This window comes from Myiozetetes cayanensis, unplaced genomic scaffold (genome assembly GCF_022539395.1).
Source record: "Myiozetetes cayanensis isolate MyiCay16 unplaced genomic scaffold, myiCay2020 scf2-11, whole genome shotgun sequence".
NCBI classification, from domain to species: Eukaryota; Metazoa; Chordata; class Aves; order Passeriformes; family Tyrannidae; genus Myiozetetes; species Myiozetetes cayanensis.
The window spans coordinates 37,796,034-37,814,052 of record NW_026087411.1 but is presented as its reverse complement, the minus strand read 5'-3'; the positions used below and the strand labels follow the sequence as shown (position 1 = coordinate 37,814,052).

The 18,019-nt window shown below is 37.7% G+C and overlaps 1 long non-coding RNA gene across 1 annotated transcript in view; it reads left to right on the top strand.

The window, feature by feature from the left end:
- LOC126640049 (uncharacterized) overlaps positions 1–14,194 on the top strand; it is a 41,341-nt gene extending 27,147 nt beyond the window's left edge. The window contains exons 2-5 of the long non-coding RNA XR_007628929.1: positions 1,486–1,567; positions 8,365–8,560; positions 8,799–8,839; positions 13,852–14,194. This is a non-coding gene — a long non-coding RNA (uncharacterized LOC126640049). The remainder of the gene's footprint in view (positions 1–1,485; positions 1,568–8,364; positions 8,561–8,798; positions 8,840–13,851) is intronic.
- The last annotated feature ends 3,825 nt before the right edge of the window (positions 14,195–18,019 follow it).

The window sequence follows — 18,019 nt, the reverse complement described above, 5'->3', positions numbered from 1 at the left end:
ACTGTTGCCTATCAGAGAAACATCAGTGACACAAATCAGCAAAGATGTTAAATCTGTTTGTATTGGAAATTGTAAAATTTTTCTCAGAAACAAGAAGGCAGTAAAAAATCTTGAAAATATTTCATTGACATTCCCTCTAAGTGACAGAAAAAGGTCTGGACAATTACTTTTATGAAACAACCCTAAAAAGCACATTACAAAGCCTCATCCGAAAGCACAAACACAGAAATACAGGATTTTTATTGGGGTTTTCAATGGAAGCAGAGCAACACAAGTTGAATACAATCACATGCTAAAGAGCTATCAGAAGACACAATGAAACACTGCTTAGAAAATACTCATATAAAAATTGAGCTGTCAAAATAGTAGGTCTAGCTCAATGCACTAAGTTTCATACCATCAAAGACAAGATGAGACAAATATTACCCATATTTCACACTGTTCCCATCTAGATTTGGCTGAGATTAGTCACAACAGTATATGTTTTAGTGTAAAATGTTCAATATCCTAATCTGCTATGCTTCTAAACCCTTTTAGGAAGGCTGTGTGATAAACTAATGCCCAACTGTCAGGAGATTTTCCTGGGGTCTAAAGGTGCACTTTGCCACCTTAAATTTGTCAAATTGTCCTCTGCTGATTCCTCCAGTCTGAACATCTCTCTTTTCTGTTATTGTCACACATTTAATTCACAGGCAAGTGAATCAGTTTTTAACTTCAAAAAATCTCTCCAGATATTTTATTCTCTGATCTATCTCTCAAAGACCAAAAGTAGCTATTTTAGGGGGTTTTTACCTGGTATTTTAAGAACAGAAAACAGTAATTTACATGTTTACCAAACTTATCTCATGCAGTGATTCCCCACATGAAACTCAAATTATATGGTTTGCAACAAAAATGTGTCCTGAATGGCAACTTGCACTTCATTGTCACTTGTATTATCATAGAACTATTTTCATATCTTTTCTTAACTTTTCACTTTACCTTTCAATGAAAATTTTTTGAAGTTTTGCTCCATAATACAATAATATTCTTAAAGAAATATTTGGCTGCATTTGAAATCTACCCAAACCACTTTTGTTCCATGATTGTCTCTTTATATTTCTAAGTCTGTGGTCTGTTGACCCTTGTTGGATGCCAGGTGCCCACCAAAGTTTGTCTGTCACTCCCCGCCTCAACTGGACATGGGAAAGAAAATATATCAAAAGGTTCCTGGGTCAAGATAAGGACCAGGAAAGATCACTTACCAATTACTGTCATGGGAAAAACTTAAGGAAACTAGTTTAATTTATTACCAGTCACATCTGAGTAGGATAATGAGAAATGAAACCAAATCTTAAAAACACTTTCCTCTCACCCCAGCCTTATTCCAAGACTTAAACTTTACTCCTGAATCTCTACTTCATCCTCCAAGAAATACAGTTTGATGGAGAATTGAAGCTGCAGTCAGTTCATCTCACATTGTCTCTGCCACTGCTTCCTCCTCAGGGAGAAGACTGCTCACACTCTTCCCCTACTCCAGCATGGTGTACCTCCCACAGGAGACAGTCCCCTACCAACTTCTCCCAAGGTGAGTCCTTCCCATGGGCTGCAGTTCTTCACAAACTGCGCCAACGTGAGTCTCTCCCACGAGGCACAGTCCTTCAGGAACAACAACAACATCTGCTCCAACATGGGTCACAAGTCCTGCCAGCAAACCTGCTCCAGCATGGACTCTACTCTCCAAGGATTCAGAGGTCCTGCCAGGAGCCTGATCCAGCATGGGCTTTCCAAAGGGTCACACCCTCCTTCAGGCATCCACTTGTTCTGGCCTGTGGTTCTTCCATGGGTTGCAGATGGATATCTGTTCCACTGTGGACAGCCATAGGTGTGGCCTGCACTGCAAGCTGCGGGGGAATCTCTGCTTCAGCAGCTTGAGCACTTTCTTCCCTTCATTTTTCCCTGACTTTGGTGTCTGCAGGACTGTTTCTCACACTTATTCTCACTCTTCTCTTCTCCAGCTGCTGTTGTGCAGCAGTTTTTTTCCCCTTCTTAAATCTGTTATTCCAAAGGTACTACCACCGCTGCTGACAGCCTTGGCCCTGGTCAGCAGGAGGTCCAGTTTGAGCCAGCTGACCTTGGCTCCATCAGACACAGGGGAAGTTTCTCACAGCTTCTCAGAGAAGCTATCCCTGTAGCCCTCTCCTCTACCAAAACCTCGCTAAGCAAACCCAATACAAACTCTCAATTTAAATTAATTTATAAATGTTATTGAAGATTTATTATTCCCCTTTTTTGAACAATATTTGGATGTGCTAAAATTGCAAGAAGTATTTATCACTTTAATATCTCTCCACAGGTCAATAAGTCATTTATTATATTTTCAGTATGTACTCTTTAGGAAGATGTATCCTTTCTTGTTTAAGGGGATATGAATTGATAGTGAGAACAACCAAATTTTATTGTCATAAAAGTTGACTATTGCAAGTACTTTATAGCTGCAAATGTCTATTAGTTCATATTTCATATAACAATAAAATGTGCTTTACTGTAAAATATTTTCTAAAAAATATTAACAATTTGATGTTTATGGCCTTTTTAGTACAAAGTAAGCTTGGATGTGCAATATATCTATGAACATTTGCTCCTTTGCTTTTGCAACACAGAAATTGCATTGAGTAACCAACTTCTTGCTTTGAATTTTGATGCAGCTGTTACTTTTCTAAAATCCCACCGTTCATTATCAATTTTCTTCACAACTTTTAAAAATGCTTCTTAGTGGTGCAGTAAGTGACAGGTTAGCTAACCTTCTTAATGGTCTAGAAGGATTAGGTAACCTGCACATGTTCTATTTTAAGTACTTTTTTTCCTCTTAGCGAGCTATTTCTACCACCTTACTTTGATACCTCATTCATTTTTTCAGTAATTTAATTTAGTTACTCTCATCTGATATGCAAGCTATGTTATATTTTGGAACATTTTTCTCTTATATATTCATGAGAAATCTTTCTTACTTTTTTCTACACTTTCATTAATCCTAGTGGGCTGTACATATTATGTATTAATAATATTAGATTACTCCAGAGTATGATTTCATAATTATTTGGAATGTTTGTTGCACTCATTAGTTTATGAGCTGTATGCACTGCTACAGTTGAAACAAAGCATCTAGGCAGCACCAGGAAAATGGCATTTAGAGGAACAAACAAGGGAGTAGTTCCCAGGAACTCTCCTTGAAGATTTGAATGATGCTTGGAACAAAAGCAATGTCTACATGAACATCCTGGTAGCACAAAAAAGAAACAGTTATGAGTCTACCACTCATTAGATACACAGCTTTGCTCCAAGCAGAAGATGGACTTCAGATTTCAGCAGATATTAACATTTGATAGGGAAGAATAAGTACTGGCTTGACTGTAGGAAAGATTAAAAATTCAGCTGGAAACTATAAACTTGTCTGGTTCTACATATGAACATATGTATTGCATGTTCTGCATTCAGATTCATTAAATATTAAAAAACTATTGAACATAAGAAAGATTAATGTTGAGTTGATTCAAATAAGCAGAAACTGAGGATAAAAATGTTGCTTTTTTAAAAAGGAAAACAAAAACAAAACCAAAGAGCTTTTTTGTTCCCTTTACAATTTTGATATTGGAATTAACTGAAAATGTCAACCTTTGGAATAATATTCCTGTGTACTTATGTTGTTTCATAGCTTTCTTCTCCATACTTTTTTAGGCAGATAAAGCACAGGTAGCCACTAGAAAAAGAATTCCTGCATCAGCTGAACCTGAGCTTCAAGGTAGGGCTACAACACAGGAAAGAAAATGAGGAGACACCACTTGTAGTGTAGTGATAAGAAAGAGACAAATGTTGAAACATTCTCTACTACTATTGGACGTTTTACACCAGATGGAACTAAAGAAGAGGCAACTACAGCCTGATAGTATCACTTAAATCTGGATTTCTACTGCTCTGCCATGAACTGATCTGTGGCGTGTCCTTAACATCTTACTGGTCATGATACAGAGTAGAAGGTGCACTTGTACTCATGTTTGGCATTGAAACTCTCCTACATGTTGCTGTTAACACGATAACCACACTATGGGTCTCAGCTGAATAACAAAAATAAACCCCGTTAATGAGTAGTAGTAAAGCCTAAAATCTTTAACACTGGGAATAATTTACAGCATAAGCCAATTAATGTTGCCAAATGTCAAATGACTTCCCCAGGGTGTGTACGTAGGTAACTGCAGTAGCTCCAGTCCTTTTGTATATCACTCCTCTGCCAGTCTAGTTTCAGTCTATTTCATACAGTTTCTTTAAAGGTGACCATTTTTACTTTAAATCCACTGTTGTTCACAACAGGTAGATTTTGTCCCCTGTCCTAGATTTCCGATGTCATTGATGTTTGCCTTTTGTTTTCACTGGACATATATGTGCACATGCCAAGCTGCAGCACAAATAGACCTTTAAAGATCAGGGCCATTAAATGTCTCCAAAGTTGTAGACCTGAGGCTTTTCTTTGACCTTTTAGGATGTAAATTTTCAATCTTTTCTAATATTAAGCAGTAAGTATAGGGGCAGAAACAAAGACTTTTCAGTGCTGTGCAGGGAGTGGAAGTTCAAACTTGGGACTTGCACTGAAGGATGTCTGCATGTGATGCCCATGCCAGGGGGTACCTAACCCTTCACTCTGTGAACTTGGGGCAAATGGATGAAATTTTAGCCATACTGCTATCTTGTTACTTTATCAAAATAAAGCAGTGTCCAGGTTTCAGGCTTCAAAACTCCCCTTGAACTATGTAGATCTGTTCTGAGATTGTTTCTACTGCAAAGGACTTTTTTACATTCCTGACAAGATTTAGTCAAGCAGTAGAATAGTAAATTTCTGAACAACCCTTCGTCTTCCAACTCATAATTTAATTCCCAACCCATAATTTAATTCCTACCCCATAATTTGATACTTGATGACACTCCTATGTGTACCTACATGCCCTCCATAGGAGTTTGCTCAATAGTGCTATTAGGGACAGATTTCACTTTTCAAGCTTCACATTTCCAGTTCAGTCATTTCATGGTTTTCCTGTTCCTTTCATAGCAGTAGGCAGCTATCCTTTAAACAGCACTCTTTGAGGGCCCTTTACTCCAAATGGTAAAAACTACTGGTCTGTGACAACATGATTTCTGAGTGGGAGGGGATTCTGAATCCATTACCTTTTCACAGGAGAGTTCATGCATTTCACATTAAGCAGCAAAAGAGGTCTTGAAGTGAATCTCTCATCCAGTGAGTAGTGTACACATGTTTCAGATGCCACACAAGCTCTGTATTCAGCTTACTAATTAGGCTGCTCATTTTGTCCCTTCGCCTTCCTTCTGGCCCTTTGGAGAAACAGTTTTTAAAAACAGTCTGGTAAGAATTAAATTGGTGCTTGGAAAACTTTTTCTGAAAATGGCCTTTGTTTCTTTTTGCCTGGAGAGACTTGGTTAAAGATAAGAAATGTGTTAAGTGACAATTCAAAAATTAATGATATGTGAACTCTATTCTGGGACAGCCAGAGTATTTGGATTAGAATTGGTGTTAGCCTCCAGCAAATCTCTGTAGAAGCTCTACTGTAGTCTCTTGACTCTTTTTTGGAGTGTACTTCCTTCATTTATCCTCCTTCCTGAAATATATTTTTTTAATAAAGTATGCTGAAGAAGTCATGTGGATAGCAAAGAAGCACAAAAAAAGTGTTGAAAGGTGGGGGTTAAAAATGTATGAAATCTGTCTGGTTTTCCTCACCCAATTAAGAGAGTCTGTTATACAGTCTGCATACGCTGCCTGTGGCATTTCCCAATCCTCTCTAAAGATTTTGAACCAAACGACTTTTGAGAAGAGGCTGAGAGATTGTGGTTTGGTAAATGTGAAAAACGAACTGCAGAGCATGGGGTCTTTTTTTTTTTTTCTTCTACTACTCAATGAGTAGTTAGAGTGAAGGGGCAGAGACATTGGTTGAAGATACACCCTGAAAGTCTGAGATGTAGCAGGCACCTATTTCAGCAAAGAACATTTCAATTACATCTAACAAAAAATTTTCTCAGTGTTGGCCAAATCATTTACCCAGAGATTTTTTTGGAACATCCCACTTTGAAGAGATTGTAAAGTCAACTGGACGAGGAAATTACTAGCTACAAGTAATTTTTACTTTGGCCCTACTTTGGGCAGGATTTTGGATCAGACAAGATTCACAGGTTCCTTCCAACCTCAATTACTCTTTTTTTCAATAATTTAGCAGTAGATCCTATGTCTGAGGTATGATTTAGAAACAAGGAATATATTTATCAAATCATGTTCCCATTTCATATTTTCTATCTGGTTTTTAACTTTCTCTTTTATTTATTCTGCAACTCTGACATTTGTGGTACAACACTGTTGGGAAAAACACCTTTCTTGACATGTCAAAATTATTTCCTTGATTGCTTAAAACTCCTCCTTTACCTACATAAGAATAATGGAAATGTTTTGAAGATATGGTATTTCCTATGAAAGTGCACGTTATAAAGTAAAATAAAAATGTTTACAAGAATTGAGATAAATAATTAGGAAAAAAAACCTGCATAAAAGAAATTTTGAAAGCTCACCACACCTGAATGTTTTGCCTTTATATAAATTTTTTATCAGATCAACCTGATGTGCTCTCCACGCTGTTAAGAAAGTTTCTTACCTTACTACAAGACTCCAGTGTTATGAAGATCAAAGAGCTAATAAACATTATCACACCCAGTTACAGTTACAGTACTTCAGAGAACAGTAGGTAGTACTTAATCACGTAGGGAGGGCATGCAGCCCTTGTGGTTCTCAGGTATTTCCCACTATGACACTCAGAGCTCAAGCACATCTTAATTTCACTGTGACTTTAAATATTTGTATTGATTTTTATGTACCATAGCGCTGTCTCAAGTGTAATGTTGTCTGAACAACTTCAGGTAACATTCTTTGTCAATTTTCCAGAATGATAATAGATGGAAAATTGTTGTTCTTTGTTCTGTAATGACAGGTTCTGCTTAACTTTTTCGTGTGCAAAAGCTGTACGAACACTACCCTCTGGAAGAGAAACTTGTATTTTGTACCATAGTCTGAATAAATATGTATGGATTTAACAACTTAAAGATTAAGCTCTGCTTTGACATGATTAGAGAAAGCAAAATACTCAAAAGTTCCCACCATCTTGGGCCAGATCAGGTTTTTATCTGCCGTGAGACCTCTGTGCCGCAGTGGAGTGTAGGTTAGTCCAGGTGGGCAGGGCTCGTGCCAGCAGCATGGTTCTTTGCCCACTCAGAGCAGCACAAAGGAAATCCCACATCTGACTGAGGGGAAAGATACAGAAAAATAAATGTATCTTCTCAAAGAAAAGGCAGATGTTAAAGTATAAATTCTGCAATTAAAAATAATTTAATAAACAAATACCTATGAATACAAGACTCTCACTGACCACCAAGGTGGCCTTCCTGGCTTATCAATTGCCTTTGTATCCCACTGTGTGACTTGTAACATTTTTACAATCAAATTATTTGGATTCCTAAACCTATTTTGAGGTACAAAGAATCCTGACTTTATTTTTCAGTTTGGACTACTAAGTTTTATGTTAGTTAATTGCCATAGCTTAATCACCTGGACTTTTCACTTAGTCCTTACTTTATATATATTTTAGAAACTAAAACTGTTTATCTAACCTAAAATATACATATATCTATAATATTTAATATAAAAGAAATGTCAATGACTCATGAGGGTTTTTTTGTTGTTTTTTTTTTTAACTGCAAACACTTTTCCATAATCATTACATGTGTTTCCAAGTTCACAAATAAAATATGTTGTATACTTCCTCGTCCATGTTTGTTTGCTACAAATTTTTTAAGCTGCTGAACCCAGTACCTCATTTGAAAGTGACTGTCAACTCATAAGACTATGGTGATTTGTTTTAAGCAGAAGATTGGTGGATTATTAGAATATGAAAGTTTTCTAACTTTTCTGCAGGCTCAAACCTTTCTATGAGCAGTTGCAACTGAAAATGACAATAGCTCTGAAATTGTTAAACCAAAAAAATGAACTGCAGAAAAAGGTCAAGATTTGTTGCTGAAGTACAAGCACTTCCTTCTAGAAAACAAGCCGGTTTTGTTCTTGTTAGCAAGGTCATGCTGCCAGTTCATTTCATCCAACTTTAAGAAACTGCTTTTAACACACTCAGTTTATTAGATTTAGGGCTTTGAGCTTATATAGATTGTTGTGGCACCAGCAAACCTCTGGACCTACGTCAGCTTTGGATCTGGTGCCTTTTTTTTTTTTTTCCTTGTGTCTTGCCACATAAATAAAAGTGCTTATGACAAGATTTCTTCTCACAGGATTTTGCAGGTCATGGATAGAGTCACCAGCAACAGGAACTCACTGAAATAATTTGCAGATTCTTGTGAAACAGGATATGCTGCTATGTTCTTCCCATCTGCAAAAGGCAGCAATACAGTCCCAATGACAATAGAAGATGATCTACATGTGGCTTTTTAAGGGATCCTGCCTGCCACAAGCATCCAGTATGGACTGGTAAGAAAATATACACACCTGCCTGACCACTTGTGTCTCCTCCCGATCTGCTTCCTCCCTCTAGGAGGTGCCAAATGCAAAAACAACCAGAAATTCCTGTAGGAAAGGATCAAACCTGAAACTTAATTTGGCTTCCAAATTTTTGGAAGTAGGTCAAATAAGAAAGTGGACAAGTCATTGTGTGTGTGTTGAATCCAAGGGTGCAGCCATTCTAAGTATAAACCTCATGTCTCTACAGCCCCCATGTGTGACCTGGGTTCAGCCTGACTGCAGAGACAGGTAAGGTTTGAGAAGATGCTGGGCTGGAGCCACCAAATGTCGGGTAAGGCATTCCATGGCCACAGGTGCTAAGGCCATAACAGCTGGTATCTCCCAAATTCACAGCCCCTGCTATGAAGAAGTGAAAAAATGAAAAACAAAGGGAAAAAGTGATTAGGGGGAACCTATTGTGGCTAACTCAACAAGACCAAGGCTCAGTCTTCTTTAGTCTGAAGCAACAGCTCACCAATCTGTCCCTGACTGAGAACTGCCTGCAAAAGTGCTTCATCCAGCATGAGAAACATATTAGTGCTTAGCCTGACACTGTGTTGGCCTTGGCCATCTATTGCATGCATTACTCTCCAATAAATAACTGCTGTGCTCTCTGTGCTGTGCCCATACTGCTTGTAAAGCCTCTCTGCATATGATAAAATGTGCCTGAACCAAGGTGACTCATGAGGGAGAGAAATGTGTGCTGTTGGCATGAAGATTACTGTCAACTTCAATGTTTGCATTTCACTATAAATATTTTGTTTTTTGATAAAATAATTATAAGGAGGGAATGGGGAGATAAAATTAATGGGAAGGGACAAAGGAGAGGGGAGGAAGAGAGAAAAGCAAACCAGAAATGTCTCTGAACTTCACCTTAAGCACGGGTTGTTAATATGATATTGTACTCAAGCCAAGAGTGTATTGAGGCATGAGCAGAGATCTCCATCACATACAGAAGGTTGCTGAGAACTCTGTAGTGCTCCACAGATTATCCAGCAGCCCTACTGATGCAGGGTGGGCATTTGTCCCCAGCATGTGGCATGGAGGGGTGCACGGACACCTTCAAATACAGTCTCCCCTGAGGCTCACACCAGGGTTGAGAACAGATGAGGGAAGACAGGAAAAGAGCAGGATTTGGGATAGAGAAGGAAAAGAGAAAAGGAAAGAAAAGCAACCTACCTTAAAAAGAGAGATAGTTGTCCCACAGTGGAACAGAGGTAGGATAATTTTAATTTTGTCACATTTTTCTTTGTTTAATTGTATGTAGACATAGAGAGATATTACAGATGAGGTGATTATCAGGTAAAACGTTAACCTTTAGTATTCCATACTCTTAAATGCTAAACTAGGCTTGAAGTATAAAGTTTCCTTTTTTTCCTAAAGCTGCCATAGATGAAACACTGATCAAAGAAAATTATACACGGATCAAAAAAAAAATCTCCCTTGTAATGAATCTGAGTGTATTTTCTTTCAATACTGAGAGAAATTCTGTGTGCAATATGACACAAAACAGATCATTCAGTTTCTTCTACTACAAAGCTCCATGGAGCATGGAAAATCTCAGATACATCTCATTAGCTTTTCTGCATGTGGGTCTCTAATTATGAAGTGCTATAATTGATCATTTTCCTTTTCAAATTAATTTATAACATAAGAAGATTTGATTGCGGAAATGTACAAAAGGAATACTTTGGTTTGACCTTACAGCTTGTTCCAACTCCTTGGCTGGTATCCATGAGGATCATTAAAATCAATTAAGGAGTTAAGTACAGGACATCTATTGTTCTGCCCCAGAATCAATAGACCCTTTCAAATCTTCTATAATTCTAGGGATCACAGCAGACAGTTTAAAGAATTACTCTTTTGTAGAATCATAGGTTCTCATCCTGCATATGATGGCTTTGTTAGGTTTACTTGCCTCTTTAAAGGCAAACACATAGACTTTTGGAGATTGGAAATATAGCATGATCTTTAGAAGTGGTATGCAATCCACATTCCATCTCTGATACTACAGATATGCTGACTGAAAACTAAAGTATAGCTCATCTCTTTGCTACAATCAGTTTAATTGAAATTGTTGAATATTCATCCTGCTAATGGCTGGTCATTTGTAGCTGCAGCTATATTTAGAAAAAGAAAAAAAAGAGATATTTGTATCTAAGTAACAAAGATGTGGCCCACGTCATAGCTCCACGTCTGGATCAGCTGGTGGCAGTCACTGCTGCAAATGAAATAAGAAACATGGGGAAGGACAGACTAAAACTGTTCTTAAGGCCCAGAAGCTAAACTATTGTAATAATTACTTGGAGCCAGAATAAGCTTGACTTGTTTGGTGAAATAGGATTATTTCACAAGAAGCGCCTTTTCTTGCAGAAACTGTAAATTCAGAGCTGGGGCAGTGTTCACTCTTATTTGTATAGCACCTCACAAATGGGACTGATAGTGCCTGGGGATATCAGTGCTAATGCTGGGTAAATGTTAAATGATTCCTTTTATTATATATGTATATGGCATTTTATTATTTAGTGGCTATTACTAGGCTTTGGAGGAACTGGTGCTAAATGTAATTTGTTTCAATCACAGTGAAATATTGCAGACCACATAGCCATGCTGAAAACTAAGGATGAATAGACTATAATACCACACACCTTATTCACATCTTATTTATTACCAAGTTTAATAAATATGAAGGAGAAAGAAATGAGGAAAGAAAATTATCTAAAATTGATGCCTATCGTTACATTCACACCTTATTTATGGGCTCAGAGAAAGCACATCTTACATTTGTAGAGACAAGAACTTATTGCTCATATAATCAAAATTGACAAAGTCTAATAGTTTTTCATCCACATCTAATTGTTGTGGAAAAAGAAAGAAGGATAGAATTAGCAATGGTATGCACACATCTTAGTTTCTACCCCGTTTCCTGGGGTTATGTTCTGCTGTTCCCTGCTCTGGCAATTGGAAGTGTTGTGGCAAGCTCTGAGCATCTGGAGTCCTTTACCTGGAGGAACATTGTGTTTGTGTTGATGGTTTCACATCACTTGGAATCCTTCTTATATGTTTACTGTCATGTTTTCATACCTCACTCTTTCCCTGTTGGTGTGCTGGTCCATGTTATGTCCAAACTTATTGCATATGGTACCTTTTTTTCTATTTTAATACTATTCTGTGTTCTCTTTTGGACACCTAAGTTTGCATTTCTTTGACTAGCCGTGGCTGAGCAGTTTGTAGCCTTGTAATCTCTAGCACCAACTTCTTCCCCATCTCATCATGCAGCTGCATTTGGTTCCTCCACTTCTCAAGGCTGCTGTCTCACCAGCCTGTGGTTAGATATGTAACATCATTGTGTTTAGAGTCATCAGATCATGATGGCACAATACAAATACAGAACAAAGGAAAACAAATTAGCTGTAGACAACCTGCAATTATGAATTATGTTGTTACAGCTAAACCTCGTTAAAGCAAAGCTTCTGGCAGGTCAATAAAAGTTCAGACAGAGCAGGCATGACAATCCTCAGACCTGAGACCTTGCAAAGAACACTTATGGCCACTTGTTAGCAAAGATGATACTATATTGTAGACCCGCAGGTTAATACTATTTGCTACATGCAAGTTCAGCAGTAAATCTTATAAAATTAATATTTTCTTTATCTGATAAAGATGAAGTTCAGCATTAGTACGTTGTCAGCCCACAGTGAGACATAATTCAGTTTTTCTACTGAAAAACCAATTTGCATCTGTTTTCATATTCAGTCAAAGGACTCCTAGGCACTGATTGTGTAATAAACCATCATAGGTGTCTACATTAAAAAAATGAGTAAAATATCAGTGAATATACTTTACTTTATAATGTGACGTCTGACTTACTTAAGTATAAGACTAAACATAAGCATGATATATCTCATAGCCCATAATACTGTCTGTATTTATTATCATCCACAGTTTAAGGGTAATTTGAAAGAACTTTCTCAATTTGTGGGAAGAAGTGCTCAATTTCTACACTGACAGTGTGAAGACATTAAAAATTAGACTGCTTTTCTCAAATCAGTAGGTTATTCCTGTTCCTCTTTGCATCTGAAGTTCTCAGTCTAATGCCCCATCAGACTGAAGTCAACTCTGCTGCCATCTGGGCGGAGGTAAAGATGAGTACCTCTTCCATCTGTAGACACCTAGCCAAGCAGGGACAGGGGGGACACCCAGGACTGGGCAAGGGGAAGGGAAAATGGCAGGACAACCTCTCCTTTGCCACCAGTCTCTGGGGGTTACAGGGAGAGATCCTCTCTTCTTTGGTCATAGGTAAAGGTACAAACACTACTCCTATGGCAGGTGCACAGCAAGGATGGTGAGAAGCTGGAAGGATCTCTACTGTGGCCCTTGTGAAGAAGCAGGACTCTCTTCCCCTGAGCTGTGCTCCCAGGCTTCCCTGCTGGCATGACCACTTCTCTGCCCTTTTCTTACAAGCAGCTTTAAATGCCTCTCTTCCCTAGGCGGGCCCCAGGAACATTTCTAAACTCGATGTGTGACTGCCAAAGCGAGAGGCAGGAGCTAAGCACCCTGCTGCTCCTTGGCTTGCCCTAGCAGCTAGCTGGGAAACTGCAAAATGCTGACAGCTGAAAATCCATCATTAAAATGTTCTTCGGCATCAGTTTTTCTTTCCCCTATCACCAGCAAGCCCCCAACATCAAGACAAACAGGGTGACCCTGACAAAGAGCTGACTATTGGCTTGTGTGTGCCAGCTATCAGGTTTTATTACCACTGTTTTCTGTCTTAGCAGAGCTATTTCTAATTGTGTGTCAAGAACATTTCCTGCCTCAGAAAGCAGTAATCTATTTTGTAAAGAAATAAGGTACCTCCATGAGCCAGAGTGTCTTTCTTCCCTAATAGTACTTTGAGGGTTCTCTGCACAAGCCCCAGATTCCAAAATTTTGTATTGCTTAAATACTTCAGATTCAGCAGAAACTGCAGGCTTCCCCTTGTAACCTTCATTTGAAACACCTGACATTATAAGGGGCAGGATACAAGCAAACACACTTGGGGAACAAAGAAACTTTGGCAAGAAATCCTCCTTTAATATTCATTATTTTAGATCATTTGTGTGCAGTGTGAAAAGCTTCACTATGGAAAAATAAAATTCTGCATCCATTTCTTCTATGGAGCAAACATTACAAGGACTGCTCTGCATTTTGTAATAAAATGACTGTTGTTTCTTCCACTCTAGCATTTTGATGTTTCAGTTTGTGCTATATTTCCCTTACAGAACCCATGGGAAGGACATTTGAAGCTCAGAACCCATGTTGAGAAAAAGACCTGCTTATCTATGATATAATGCATTCCTTAAAAAAGCAAAAGGATGCTTCTGAATACCACCAGAGTTTAGACTTTTTTTTTTTGAACATGTTGAAATTTTCCAGAAAATCCTGAGATCCCACTTTTCTATTGTGCAATTTCCACACCCAAGTTGTTTACTGTGAATGTTTTTCTTTGGTAACTCTTTATGCCTGGAAGATATGAAATTTTACAGACCTAAGAAAGCAACCATTATGTTTTCCAGCATTAAAGACTGTTTTTTCCTACTTCCTCATTGTGTTTTTAAGCTTAAATTTCTTTCAACCTTTTTTATTTTCTTGAGAACTTAGACATATAGTACCTTATGTTACTCCTATAGATCATAAATTTTCTCCTTATAATTTTACCTTTCATGCAGTTTGCACTATGATATTCTATGTAAACCCTTGAGTACTTCAATTTCTACATATATTTCAGCTCTCAAAAACACATATCATAATATTTTATTTTCAATGTTTACTACCTTTGCAGAGGAAAAAACCCTTATTGTTTTAATCAACCATCTGCTGACACATTTTTTTTTCTTTTTTATATTACACAGATTACAAGCCTTGAATGGAAAAATCTATTGGATAATAAAATCTTTGAAGAACCTAACCATAAAAATTTAATGTAGTATACATACATTTCTAAATGGTGTGTGCTGCAGCTAAAATAGAGGATGTAAAAATCCTTATTTTTCAACTCTTATTGTTAAATTTGTAAGAAAATAAAATTAAACTTAGCTGAATTAAAAATTTCCTATTTAACTCCATTTCCTCAGCTGTTATTTTTTTCTGAAAAAAACTTCAACTAAGGGTTGCCAAAATATTTTATAGCAAAACCTGAATACCTGAATGATAATGATATATGATAGCAAATGTACATATTCTCTTTGACTACTCTGCAATAAATATAAGGAAAAGCTATATAACCCTAATGGAGAACATCTCTCTCTTATGTGATATTTCCATTTGCAGGATCAAAATAATCATGTTGTAGCAATATAGAAAAAATAGTTCAATATTTTTTTCTCTTACGTGTGTAACTGTCTCCCAAATGAAATATGGACATCTGCTTATTACAGCCTCTCAACTTGTCCAGTAAGAAAAGGTACTTTGTATATTTAATTCTACATAGGAGGGAAACCTCCCTCTCAAATGATCTTGAACGGGAACTTTGAATGCAAATTTCCTTCCTACACAAATTGAAAATAAGAAAATAGAAATAATCGTAAGTGCTTGTTTAAATTGGCAAGAAAAGGAGTAATTTCCCAGAATTTTTTCCCAAATTTGGTATCAACAAAAGCTTTGTTTACATAACTTTCTAAAGCCAAGTCTCCCATCTCACCCTCATTTCATGATAAACTTTAGCCAATACAATAGGATATTGCTAAATGAAGCAAAGCCAAAGTTCAAGAGGCTTTGTCAATGGAAGCAACTCTCCTGCATTTTGTCAGTGTGCTTGTATTCGCACTTTCTTTCTGTAGCTTCTTATCCATGGGAACAGTTAATATACATTTCAACCATATCCCATTTTCTTATCCTACTCTTCCATTAGTACTGGATCTGAGTGCAGACAAGGATTATATATAGCTTAGGTGGTGCCAACAGATAGTTTGTTTGCATTATGCTGTCATCACCATGACTTATTAAAACCACTCCCAGACAAAGACATTAGATTTACCTTATTGTCCCTCAAGGACCAAGTTTTAGAGCTTATAGTGGAGAGCAGAGTAGAGCAGATGAAGGCTGTAAGGCTTCCCACAGCCACCAAACTAATTTTTTAATGTTCCTGTGATGTTGAACCAGATTCATAAAGTTGGGTTGAAAGCAATGTTTTCATGAAGACTTTTCAGAAGCACTTGTACACAATTTTCCTGTCCTTTGTAAAACATGAAAATGCCAAATGCTGAGTTCTTCCTGTCTCAAGACTCTGACACTCTGTTGATAGAGTAACACAGGAGATCTATTAAGTAATATTTTCCTTGCCATATAAAACACAATGAGGAATCATTTCAGTCAGAATATTAGCACAGTAGTCATGCCACTAAGATCAACTTCAGGTCTCCTTCACCTGCACAAAGAAAACAGTTGGAAGTAATGCTTATTTTAAATAGGTCTAGGTTACCTTTACTCTCTGTCAAAAATTTCTTACAGAGAAAGTTTCCATTTATCCTACCGTGAAAATAGGTCTCTGTCATCTGCTTCAGGAAAGTACAGTCTGTTGAGATATTCCTGCTTGGTGGTGGGAGAAGTGACTGGCTGAGGCAGTAAGAGACAGCCACCCACATCTGCAGCCAAGATAGGATTGTTCTTATCTTAAGAAAACAACAAAATATGATCCAAACAAATGAACTGATCATTCACAATCTTTACTGACGGAATCATGATAGTGCACTGTTGACTCACTTTAACCTTTTTGGTGTCATGTCTCTTTCATTACAGTTTTAGGTTTTTTTCCACAGGGAGATATGCAATAAAGTTGTGAACTAGCAGAGGATGTTAGGTACACTGCAAAAAACTGCAGAAACAAACAGATGAAACATGAACTCCCTTAGAACAATGTACAACTCTGTGTTTTTGCCTTTCTTTTGTATTGATGATGCCCTTAGCTGAATGTCTCTCTTCCACCAAAGAAGTCAAACTCAATTTACTCTGTGTGCTTACCTTTTTCATGACACTTTTCAACTACCTGCATTCCCAGACCACTGGACCTCCAGGTTAAATATGTTTTGGAGTTAGATACACCTGACCCAATAGCCTTATGAACCAAGCCAAACTTCATCCTCTAGCAAATGTTGAAGGAATAAAAAAATGCAGCTTTTATGGTGGGCAGGATTTCTAACACAATTGGGTTGCTATGAGTAATTGTACGCATATTGTACTCAATTGTACACAAAATTTCTTGTCATCTCCATTTTTAAAAGTGAATTTTTTAATACCAGTAAAACTAAAATATAAACAAATAACTTAGATGAAGATTTATGCTTCAGAGCATTGCACTTCAGGTTTTTTTGGCATGGAGTGGGCACAAGTAAGCCAGCTGACCCAAACTAACTAAAGGGATATTCTATACCATTTGACATCAGCTCAGATATGAAAGCTAAAGAAAGGAGCAGGAAGCGGGGCATTTGTTGTTTCCAGTGGCTGCCTGCTAAGAAACCATTGCATGTGCTGAAGCCCTACTTCTCAGGAAAGTGGAAGTAGAGAATAAACCTTGTTATTTTCTGCTTCTCTTTTGTAGGTGCAAGCTTTTGCTTTTTGCTTTAGTAAACTGCCTTATCTCAACCTACAAGTCGTTTTCCATCTTATTCTCTCTCCTTTTATGGCTGGGAAGGGCACTTGGTGTATAGCAGAGGTCAAACCACTACAATCATATAAAGGTGTACTTAAGAGGTACTTCATATTGAGATTTGAAAATAGAGAAAATTACAGAAGAACAAAAGAGAAGGATATGCTGGAGGTTTTTAACACAGAGGAAAGACTGTAGGAGAAGATGACTAGGTCTTGTATTTGTGGCCACAAAAGACTGTGATCATGAACTTAGACTGAAAAAAAGAAGATAAAAATCAAAAAAAAAAAAAAGACATCAAGCATGGAACACAAGGGTACAAGATAAAAAAGAACAGCAGCTATTCTTACACAAAGATATGAGGAAGCCTGTAGTCTGTTTACATAGGCAGTCACACAATGCCAACCCATCTTTCTACTCTCCTGTTTGACACGTGTAAGAACAAACTTTCTGCAGTACCTTGCGCAAAAGCTCTTAGCTTACCAAGTCTATCAGCAACCTACTAGATGTTAGCACTCTCTGGAAACACAGTAAATTCCTTTCACTGTGAATAACTTTATTTGAAATGTATATCTCAGCCACATAGAACCTGCCACCCAAGGCAAGGTCCTCCCACTATCCAACTCCAAGGATAGCTGTTTGATGCCTCCACTCTCTGTGTTAGCAAGTGTGTTCACTTGTTGGTTGGCTCCAACAGAGTGTCCAGAGGTGACATGGGATGCTGAACAGAAAAGCTCCTGTGGGGAAAGCTTCTCTCATGCTGGTAAGGAGCCTAGAAAGCTGGGGACATGGATGATTCAGAGTTC